This window comes from Mastomys coucha, unplaced genomic scaffold, assembly GCF_008632895.1.
Source record: "Mastomys coucha isolate ucsf_1 unplaced genomic scaffold, UCSF_Mcou_1 pScaffold9, whole genome shotgun sequence".
Classification (NCBI taxonomy): domain Eukaryota; kingdom Metazoa; phylum Chordata; class Mammalia; order Rodentia; family Muridae; genus Mastomys; species Mastomys coucha.
Genome location: NW_022196915.1, coordinates 79,684,227 through 79,696,819, shown reverse-complemented (window position 1 = coordinate 79,696,819; position 12,593 = coordinate 79,684,227).

Here is a 12,593-nt window from a genome sequence, read left to right as displayed (position 1 = left end):
TTAACAAATTCAGATTCTTTGTTTGATGATGAAAGAAAAACTGGACTGAAATTTGAAGATTTCCCCTGCATTTACATATTTTTTCTCAAATTATTGGTTTTACTATTTGGCTGTAAAACATTCATGAGATTGTTTTGTTTTGTTTTGTTTGTTTTTTTTGTTTTTGTTTTTGTTTTTCGAGACAGGGTTTCTCTGTATAGCCCTGGCTGTCCTGGAACTCACTCTGTAGACCAGGGTGACCTCAAACTCAGAAATCTGCCTGTCTCTGCCTCCCAAGTGCTGGGATTAAAGGCGTGCACCACCACTACCCAGCTACATCTATGAGATTTTTGTATGAAGTTTTTAATCTTCAAAACAATTTCAGAGATTCTTAGAAACAACTGGATCACTGATGAGTCATAATTGAATGGGTTACTGGTAGGTAGTAGAGATCAGGAATGGTAGGCTTAGATATGGGGAAGTAGGCAGCAAAGATTTGCTTTGAGGGGAACATCTTGCCCTAAGCCTTTGGTCTTTCTGCTCTGTGCATGCCCAGATTTGAATAGGATGTAGTCAAAAGACCATGACATTCTAAACATCTGCAGAGCAATAAGAACAGTCACTGTTGATAGAAATCTTGGAAATGCCAGTCCCAAATAAACCCTTTGTCCACTAAGTTGTTAAATTTAGATACTTGTCACAGTGGTAAAATTTGCACACAATTCAGGGCTTACTTTCTAACTTAATCTAGGTAGTCATCATTGGGCCACCTATTGCACAGGTAAACTTTCATTGTCATCTCCAAATCTTTCACTGACACCCTAAAATCTTATCATTTTACTCTATTTCTTGCTTTGAATCATAAAATTTATAAGCCCAAACTTATGAATTATAGATAATACACATTTTATGGCCTTTCAAATTGTCTTCTTTTATAGTTTTTCAAACTTTAATGACAATATTTTATCTTCTTGACCACTAATTTCTTATAGCAAAATGATGTTGGTATTTTTCCCTTCATTTTTTTCATTTGGCGTTTTCTTGACTTCATAAATACAAAAACCAATTCATTTTAAATGAAACCCTAAAGATGTTCTTAGTTATTGTAAAAAGTCTATCTTTCTAATGTGCTATCTTTGACATCAGAGACAATATAATATATTGAAACTTGTCCTTCTATGTATAGTTCTTTCTTTTAACGTTAAGAAATAGTCATTTTTTAGAAACTTCATTATCAGTCTTAAAGCATAAAGCCACTTCTAAAAGCAATAACATACTTTCTGGATGTAACTTCCATGCTGGGAACATTCTTCTTCATTTCTCTGTTGGTCTTGGTGAAGAATAAAGCAAGAAAGCCATCAAAATATAACTCTGTATCCTTGCCTATAAGAAAAACAGCAACAAAAAGAATGGATCACATTGTAACTCTGTATCCTTGCCTATAAGAAAAACAGCAACAAAAAGAATGGATCACTTTTCAAGATTGTAAATTGGCTTTTAAATGTATTTCTTAAGTTCACTGAAGTTTCTGAAATAGACAAGAATAAGATAAACAGTGACCCGTAGATGGAAATATCAAAGACTTGCGGACATCACTGCTCTAATAGGTAGCACTGCTGTTAACAAACCACCTATATCCATCAAAAGTTGATTCCAAGAGATTGAAGGCAAGGTCTCAACCCTGATTGAAATGAAATGTCAGCAAGGATAAGAGAAGAAAGATGGAGATTGTATTAAAAAGAGAAACTGTGTTCAGAAATAAGCTTTGGGACATAGAAGAATCTAAAATGGCATCTCTATCCAGCAGAGCAAATTCATGGGGTCTTGAAAACTAGGTTAGTTTGTCTTTTTGAAGCACTTGTTGAATTCCGAGTTGAATCTGAACATAAATGGGTTTAAAAGAGAATCCTTTTTTATTGATTTCCAAGGTAAGATGACATATGAGGAAAGAAGTTGAAAGGAATAAAAATTGCTAAGGCTCTGAAGATTGCCATTTTCTTTCTTTCTTAAAATTGTCAGCATAGGTATAAATTACCTACATTAATCTACTTTAAGAAATTGTTTACAGTATGCCAAACTGAGAAAATTGGTCATTTATTTCTTTGACTGTTTTCATGTCAACCCCTGACTTTGTCTACATGCTAGTGATTATAAAATGTCTGGGAGTCCAGGTTAACCACTAACCCTCCAATTTGAACACAAAGGCTAGAGACTAACACATTTAGAAAAAAAAAAGAAAAAGAAAAAGAAAAAAAAGGACCTTTATTGGAAGAAAACCTAGAGTCTTAATTTCAATTCTGGCAATTCAGTTTATATCATCTTGATGAATCAAATCTCCTACAGCCTCACTGTACCTAAGCATGAAGCAAAGATAATAATCATGTTTTTGTCATGATAGCTTATATATTAATATGCAAAAGAAACATTTCTTGTATAAATGGAACATACTCTTATTATAAATTGTGTTATTTTCAAATGTTATCAATTCTTGTTATTTCTCAAGTGGACAGCATCTGTATCCCAAGCACTGTGTAAGTCTCCATGAGAGCTGCTTACCAGTATGTAATTATATTCATCTTGTTCTGCATCTCAGGTATGAACAAGAGAGTTTTTCTCTCTTTGCAAATCTTTTAATATATATATGTATATACATATACATATATATTACATTTTTCTACACTGTTGGATAAGCTTTTAAATAAAATGTCATCAGCATTTTATATTCAAAGCTTTCTGAGTAGGAGCTGGCCCAGCTCCTCACAGCACTTGGAAGAGTGAGCCTCTGGCCTTGACTGGACAGCATAGTGAAGATGGCTCAGGAGGTATAGGTCTGGGTAAGCAAGCCCTGAGGACATGAGAGCAGGAGAGCTGATTTTGCCTCCTGGTGATCGCAACACTGGGAAGCCTAGACAGAACAGTGCTGTAAAGTTTACCCTGGTGGTGTGGATAAGGGTGGTAGTCTGACTATCTCTGCTACTATCCATGCTCAGATCCAGGGATCAGAGATGGATAACCCCAAAATCTATGTCATCTGTGAATGGCCGAGAAAAATGAAAAGGCCAGTACTGCTGTTTCAAAGCTGCAGGATCTGCATGACAGAGGGCAACAACATATAAATGGGAGAAGTCCTAATGAGGACCCAATAGTGATGTTGTCGCAGACACCAAAAATCATGGACAAGACCAATGACTCATTACAATAAACATTTGCAATATATGGACACAGGGATATACTATGGGTCACATTGTGACATTCTACAGCTTCCATGATTAGGTGTTTTCTATGCATTGCTTTAGTTTGTTTGGTTGTTTGCATTATTTTTTATTTTGATGGGAAGTTTGGAAAGGCATAGGATATTAGGGGATGGGGAAATGAGTCTGACAGGGGTACATAATGTGAAATTCACAAAGTCAATAAAAGTTAAGAAATTAAGATGGATGTGTTAATCATTTAAAAAGTGGTTCTCTTTGAGAATGTTGTCTGTGGAAATACATTACTGGACTAGGGTGTATGGTGGGCTAGGTATGAATGTTGAAAATGTTTGTGTTCTTATATTTTAAATTCACAACAGTAGGAGATACCTGTTTAGCTCTTAAATGGTTGATTTGATTATGTTTGGCCCAGGGAGTGGCACTATTAGATGACATGGCCTTGCTGGAGGAGGTGTGCGTTTGTTAGATGAAGTGTGTCACTCTGGGGGTGAGCCTTGAGGCCTTCCTCCTAGCTGCCCGAGTACAGTTTGTTCCTGGCTTGCTTTGTATGAAAATGTAGAACTCTTAGCTCCTTCATCAATTTTGCCTCCTTGGATGCTGCCATGCTCTCATCTATATCATAATGGACTAAACCTTTGAACTTGTAAGCCAGCCACAATTAAATGTTGTTCTTATAAGAGTTGCCTTGGTCATGGTGTCTGTTCACAGCAGTAAAACCCTAACTAAGACAGAATTGGTACTAGGGATTGGGGTATTGTTGCTATAGTCCTGACCATGCTTTTGTTTGGAAGAACATGGACTTCAGAACTTTGAATTTAGAAAGCAGTACAATGCTTTAAGTGAGGATTAATCATCTATCCTCATAAGAATACAGAAAATTTTGTTTCTGAGAGTGATTTGAACTGTGGAAGCCTGGCTCTAGAGGTTTTAGAGGAGAAGAATTTTAATATGTGTCCTACAGACTGTTTTGTGATAAGTTGGTGAAGAATGTGGCTGCTTTTTGTTATTGTCCAAAGAGTCTGCCTGAGCCTAAGGTGAAGACACTTAGATTACTTGCTTTGACAAAGTAAGTCTCAAAACAGTTTGATATTAATTATGTTGTATGCTTAGTTAAGTTCACTCTTATGAAGAACACTTTAATGAGAAGTACCAAACATAGAAGGAAAAATACAAATTGTATGGTTCAAAGAGTAAAGGGGCACCAGGAAGTGTAGTGAAGCTAAATCCTATGTTCAAGGATATAAAATAGAATTAAGGCAGTGATCCTTGGGGTAAGATCCCATCTAGCGAAACTTGTTTTTGCAGTTTAAGAATGGATTGTTATATCTAAAAACTAATAGGACCTGGTTATTTAGTTTCCTTTGGAAATTTAATAGAAATGAAATACAATCAAGAAATGGAGAACACAACTATGATCTAGTTCTTGAGGCAAGAAGATAGAGGCATTCGATCTGGATCTTGAAGAATAGTGGCCATAAAAAGTTAGGCACAGGCATGGTGATACACAGCTTTTATCCCAGGCTAGCACATATCTGACTTCAAGTTCAACCTGGGACAGAGCAAGTACCAAGTAGACAAAAGCTTAGGTCCAGGAAGGATGATACATGCCTTTAATCACAGAATTCTGGAGACAAAGCCATGCAGATCTCTGAGTTCAAAGTCAGGCTACAAAGCAAGTTCCAGGATAGCAGCTGGTGGTAATGTAATTGTACAAGAAGGCATGTTCCAGCCCCAGCAAGCAGTAAAACTTGGCAGCTTCAGGCATATGGCTTTGGCTTTAGAGTCAAGATAAAACACATTACTGGGGCAATTGTTGCTGGTTAACAGGAGCTAAGAAATTTGCAGTTATTAAAAAGAGACCAGCATCACTCAGGTGAAACATTCTAGGAAGTGTATTCTGAAAGCACAAAGAAATCATGTTCCATAAATAACCAAGTTTGTACCTCACGCTAGTAGCTGGACTTGGTATTGTGTAAGAATCATCCAGGTGGTACTGGTTTGAAGATATAAAGAGATCATGGAGAGCAGCTGAGGCTTGGCATTATGAAAGGCCAGAGAAGGACTTTGATGAAGGTGCATCAGTTGCAGATGGGGTCCCAGGATTGAAGGGGTCATATAAAGAAGTTGTGGTTTGGCACCATAGAGGGAGCCTACCAAAGGCTATAGGTGAAATGTAATTGCAAAGGAATACACCAACATACGGGAGGTCTCAGTAAAATGGAATGCCCATCAAGAACAACAGCAGCAGTGGAGCTGAGTCAATCAGAGCCTAAAGGGCTACAGAGGACAGGGCTGGAGAAGGGATCCTTGCATTTTTATGAACCCTTGAAGATTGTATGTGGATATCAGATATTGGAATAAGAAGCTATAAAGTTTAAGTTGCCTTGGAGGCCCCAAGATATGACAGAACTGTGTGGTATATGTGCTGAGGAAAATTTTTTACGTGGAGTGGAAGCAGCCCACAAGAAAAAAGTTTGCTGCAGTCAAAACGTTAAAGAAGTAGAGATCTGAAAGGGGCATGGAGATGCTGAGTTCGGAGTTTGAACAATTGGTCTTACTTTGAACCGGCATTTCTTCACTGTGGCATTTTACAATGGTAATGTATTTCCTTCATGTTGTTGGAGGGATATGATCTACACTATTATTATTATTATTATTATTATTATTATTATTATTATTATTATTATTTATTAGATATTTTCTTTATTTACATGTCATATGATTTCTCCTTTCCTAGTTCCACCTCAAAAAACAAAACAAAACAAAAAACAACAAGAACAAACCCCTCTTCCCTTCCCACTTCCCCCTCCCCCTGCTCGCCACCCCATCCTCTCCCGCTTACTAGCCCTTGTATTCCCCTACACTGGAGCATAGAACCTTCACAGGCCCAAGGACCTCTCCTCCCATGACCGACTTGGCCATCCTCTACTATACACCTGTTGCCACAGCTATCAGTCTCACCATGTGTACTCCTTGGTTGGTGGTTTAGTCCCTGGGAGCTCTGAGAGTACTTTTTATTTTGATTTCCTAAGAGATTGTAGTTTAGAGATTGCATGAATCTCAATAGAGCCTTTCAACTTAGTGCTTTTTACATTGTTGAGACTATAAGACTTTGGAAGCTGGACTAAAATTTATTTTGCATTATGCTATGTCTAGGTATTCCTGCCCCATAGACTCCTGTGTCTGAACAAGCCTAATAGGGGACAGGGAGTAGAATGTAGTTTGAATATATTTGGCTCAGGAAGTGACACTATTAGGAGGTGTGCCTTGATGGTGGAAGTGTGTCACTGTGGTGGTGGGCTTTGAGGCCCTCCTCCTAAATGCATGAGGACAGTCTGCCCCTAATTTCCTTTAGATAAAGATGTAGAATTCTCAGCTCCTCCAACAAGTTTCCCTGCTTGGATATTGCAGCATTTCTACCTATATAGTAATGAACTGAAACTCTGAATCTATAAGCCAGCTCCAGTTTAATGATGTCCTTTATAAGAGTTGCCTTGGTCATGGTCTCTGTTCACAGCAGTAAAACCTCATGAAAAGAGGTAGTCTGGGATTGTTTTTTTCTTTGTAGTATCTGTTTCTTGACTAAGTATGGTTGGGGATAGGTTTTAATTTGGAAGTAAGTTTAGGTTCATGGCAGATAGTAAAAATAACCTCTCTATTAAAAATGAATTGACTTTTTTTTTCTTTGAGATAGAGTTTCATGCATCCTAGGCTGGTTTCTAACTTACTATGTAGAAGATGATCTGGTCTTGTGATATTCTTTCCTCTACCTTTCAAGTGTTATTTCTACATGAATGTACCACCAAGCTCAGTTTATATGAAAATAGGGATCAAGGCCAGTTTTTATACCATTTAAGCACCCTGACAAATGAACCCCATCACCATTCTCTTCCACTAATTCTCTTATTTTATTCACTCCATAAAAGCATTCCTCTTCCTCAAAATAACACAGCAGAATTAAATGTCTCTAATACATATGAAATAAAATTATACTTCTTATGTATTGAAACACTGCCATAAAGCATCCTTTATACATAAATGTAATCATAGAGATTACCTGTGATCAAAAATTAACTTAGTCTCAATGGAAATATAGAATAAATATAATTAACTCAAAGTAGTGTTTAAATCTCTTGATTAATATACAATATTAAAATATATTCAACAATCATTTGTCAATTATAAATTTTTCTCAGTGCTTAAAAAATAGAATCAAGCTTCACATCAGCTACATATAAGCAGGGAGCCCTAGGTCTAGCCCATGTATGCTTTTTTGTTGGTGAGTCAGACTCTGAGAGCAACAAAGTTCCAGGTTAGTTGGCTTTGTTGGTCTTCCTGTGAAGTTCCTATTTTCTTAGGGCTCCACAATCCTTCCTCCAATTCTTCCGACGAATCACCAATATCCAACTACAGTTTGTTTGTGGGTGACTGCAGCTGTGTGAATCAGATGGTGGGTGAAGCCTCTCAGAGGATAGCCATGCTAGACTCTTGTCTCCAAGTACAATAGAGTATCACTAATAATGTCAGGGATTGAGGCTTGTCTATGACATGGATTTCAAGTAGGGCCAGTTATTTGTTGGCCTTTCCCTCAGTCTGTGTTCCATTCAAAATCCCTGTATTTATTGAAGATAGGGTAAATTTTGAATCAAAAGTTTAGTGGGTGGGTTGGCTTGCTCTACCAGGGTTCAAAAACAAAAATAAAATTATATGTACCAAATTTAAAATTAATGTCGGTATAATGTTAAAATAACTAGAAGAAGAAATTTATCTTTAGTATTCATCTATGTTTAGGACAAGGCTCAAGCATGGGGCTACTTTTATAATCCTAGCACTCTGAAATAAGATAGAGCTCAGCGAGTTCAAGGTTGTCCTGATGGCAACCAGGAAGCAATAGTGAGAACTTATCTCATATTTCAACATCACCCCACTCCCATGCCCTTAGAAAAGTTTAGAACAAGTTTGGGAAATTTGTACCTCAATATCATTGTTGGCAGTAGTATAATGTGAAATTATTTTTAAAATACTATTTTGAACATAATATGTTGGTAAATATTAGAAGAGACAGCTTACATTTATATTTTTGAATTACCATGTTCCATAAATTCTTTTTCTTTTTCTCTAGGGGCAGGGCTCCATAAATTCTTAAAACTTCTTTGATATTTGTTATATTATTTAAGATTTTAGAGTTCTCTGATCTATTCAATTATCATTGTTAATAGTTTAATCCAGATGTCTAAATAATTTAATGTCATATACAACATATCACAACTGTGTTGTATATACATAAAGACTGAGTAAATAAATACTTGGATATCTTAAATTATTTGAAGAAATTTATAATAACCATGCTTTAATTTTTCATCACTGTTGAAAAAAAAGGAGAGATAATTTATCAAGACAAGAGATTTATTTTGGCTTCCAGACAATAGTGATTCAAAATATCATGGTGAAGTATTTAGCTGCAGAAAAGGTATTTAAGTTATGGCAGTAGAAAGAAAAAAAAAAGGGAGGCACATAGAGAGATCCCTGGAATTTGGAGAAGAATTTTAATCCAGTAAGATAGCTGCTATGGCAAAGGATCATATTCAAAGATATGATACAGTTGGAATGCAGACACACCCTGGACTACAGTATGATCTAGCTGGAATACAGACATACTCTTAGTAAACATTTTTAACCTGTAAAAAAAAATAATGTAAGGTTAGTTTCTAAAAGGAAGCAGCTATGTTTGAAAGTGACATCGAATTGAGGGGCAGATAAAGTGATGACTCAGAGAAAGATTTGGCAGAATGAGTGAGAGATGGGATACTCCTAAATCTCATTACAACAGCATAGAAAAGAGGAGAGACAAGAGCAAAGCACAGAGAAAGGGGAAGAGATGAAGGGGTAAGAGAGAGGGATGCGGGGAGAAGACAGAGACAGAAACAGGGTGAAGACAGAATGAGCCAAAGTATAAGAAGGAGCTAGAAGATTAGAACAGATTGCCAAAGTTCATATGAGACGAGGCAGAGCAATTCACTCAGAAGGCAAGAAAAGCCAGTTTGAATTAGTCAGCTTGGAGAGGAGTTTTGGCCAGAAAAGCTGAGTTGAACTAGCCAGGCAGAGTTCAGAAAGAATGGACAAGCTTATTTGGACTAAGCCTCCAAAAACAAAATTACATCTGGCAAATAAAAGTTACTTTTATAAGAATTTGATTTCCTTGATGGAGAATCAGTAGAATATTATTTTAGTAAGATTCTGACTATAACAACTTTTTCTGCATTAAAGAATAAAATACAAAATTCATAAATTCTAGAACTTTTTCCAGATATCTTTTTTTTCTTGTGAAATATAATAGTATTAAAAAAAAACTTTTAAAATCACTTTTAGCACTGAGGTAGCACCATTGATACTAAAATTTTGTCCCCAACTTTGTCATCAAGGATCATGCAATTAAGGATTAAATGTGTGTAGTAGTTATGTAATGATAAACAACAGCTTATTATAAAAAAAACATAAAATAAAACAAAAGCATCATTTATTTCATAGGACAAAATATATGTATTAAGGTAAAGCAAATATGATCTTAAAAATGCTACCATAGTACTCTTTGGTTGGTGGTTTAATCCCTGAGAGTTCTGAGGATATATAGTTAGTTCATATTGTTATTCCTCCTAAGGGGCTGTAAATCCTTCAGCTCCTTGGGTCCTTTCTCTAGCTCCTTCACTGGGGACCCTGTGCTCAGTCCAATGAATGGCTGTGAGCCTCTACTTCTGTATTAGTAAGGCACTGGCAGAGCTGCTCAGGAGACAGTTATATCAGGCACCTGTCATCCAGCACTTGCTGGCATCCACAATAGTGTCTGGGTTTGATGATTGAATATGGGAAGAATTCCCAGGTGGAGTAGTCTCTGGTTTGTCCTTCTTTCAGTCTCTACTCCATATTTTGTCTCTGCAACTCCATCAATGGGTATTTTCTTCCCACTTCTAAGAAGGAACAAAGTATCCACACTTTGGTCTTCATTCTTTTTGAGTTTCATGTGGATTGTAGATTGAACTTTGTGTATTCTGAACTTCTGGGCTAATATCCACTTATCAGAGAGTGCATACCATGTGTATTCTTTTGTGCTTGGGTTACCTCACTCAAGATGATATTCTCCAGATCAGTACATTTTCTTAAGAATTTCATAAATTCATTGTTTTAAATAGCTGAGTAGTACTCCATAGTGTAGATGTACCACATTTTCTGCAGCCCTTCCTCTGTTGAGGGACATTTGTGAGAGAGGTTGGGTTGGTGAGCAGGGGAGGGCAGTTTTTTCCCAGAGGGGAAACTGGGAGAGGAGATATCATTTGAAATGTTAATAAAGAAAATATCTAATAAAAAAAAAAAGAAAGAAAGAGAAGAAAAAAATGCTACCATAGGAAATACAGATGCCCAAGTGAGAGCACTCTAAGTGTACCTTGCATTATGCAAAGATGATGTCATAAGCTGGAAATATGTCAAGAGCTGAATATATCAGGAACACACCAAAGTTTCTAATATAAATACTGTTCCCACTTAGATTTGTACTAGATAAAACATTTTTGGGAGAATGGGATTATTTTAACATAAATCATTCAGACTTTAGAGATTCAAGGTTCATGTACACTCTGAGAACATTTTAATGCTAGACTTTCTTCACCTTTCTAAAAGAGTATGATAATCACAAACAATGCTGATTTTTAACAAAATATTTAAACATACAATATGAATTCTTTTTTATGCTACACTAAAGAAAATTATCCTAGATTTTTTTCTTTTCCTTTTTTCTTTTTTGTTTCCCTTGAAATAAAAAAGAGGAAAAATGGTTCAGATGGTATTTCCAAACAGCATATGAATAGGTTCATATTTAAGTTAATCATAAGCAACATATAGCAGTAACCCATATCTGCTGGGTGCTGTATAAGTTACTTATGTTTTTATTTACATTAAACATTCTCTGTGAGTAACACTACAGTGAAGTATTTGAAAAAGTACACATCGTCAATGGTACATTTCAAACTATTCATAAATGATGCTTGAAGGGTCACCAACAAAAGCTTTTGTATTTAGTGAAAATGATTCTTGAATATATACTTATTAATGTTTGAAGCCTCCAAAATAGAGGACAGCAATCATAAAGAGCTTATATGTGTGATCTTCTGGCAAGCAGAAAAATGGCATAAACATTATTCACCATCATTTTTTATAGAAAGAAAAACATTTAGCATTGTTGATATTAAACATACTGAGATTATGGCTGACTTCAATTTTTCATTCCATAAGTCATTCTCCATAAAATAAGTTATACGTATTAGTCTTTAAAAGGTTCTACAGCAGAGAGCCGCCATCTTCTCTCTGGTGAGTTTCTAAGAACAGAGCCGCCAGCCGGAAGGCACAGGCCCCACTAGTCCCAGGGGAGCTGCAGGGCATCAGGGAGTCAGGGACAGGATCCTCTAAGCTTCCTTCTCTGCCCCTTCCCTGCAAGTGGAGGGCCTACCTCTAGGGAGTGCCTTAACCTAGAGACTCGAGTGCCCTCATTTTCTCTCTTAGAGGGCCTAACTCCAGGGAACAACTTAACCCAGAGACTCAGGTGAGAGCCACCATTTTCTCTGGTGAGTTTCTAAGACTGGAACAGCCAGTCAGGAGGCACAGTCCCCAAGAGTCCAAGGGGAGATGCAGGGCATCAGGGACAGGATCCTCTCAGCTTCCAAGTGACAGAGGTGGATCAGCATCCTTCTCTGCCCCTTCCCTGCAAGTGGAGGGCATACATCCAGGGAACGCCTTAACCCAGAGACTCAGGTGAGGGCCGCCATTTTCTCTCCAGTGAGTTTCTAAGACTGGAGCAGCCACCAGGGAGGCACAGGCCCCAAGAGTCGCAGCAGAGACAGCACAAGCTCTAGTCAGAGATACTAAGAACATCTAACACCAAAAGTCAAGAGATGGTGAAAGGCAAATGCAAGAATCCTACCAACAGAAACCAAGACTACTTGCCTTCATCAGAACCTAATACTTCCACTGCAGCAAGTCCTGTATATCCCAAAACACCAGAAAACTGAGAATTGGATCTAAAATCATATCTCACAATACTGATAGAGGAACTTAAGAAGGACATGAATGACTCCCTAAAAGAAATACAGTAAAATACAGGTAAAGAGGTACAAGCCCTTAAAGAGGAAACAAAAAAAAATCCCATAAAGAATTATAGGAGATCACAAGTAAACAAGTAGAAGCACTTAAAGAGCAAACTCAAAAATCCCTTAAGGAATTTCAGGAAAACACAAACAAACAGGTGAAGGAATTGAGTAAAACCATCCAGGACCTAAAAATTGAAGTAGAAACAATAAAGAAATCACAAAAAGAGACAACTCTGGAATTAGAAAGCTTAGGTAAGAAGTTAGGAAA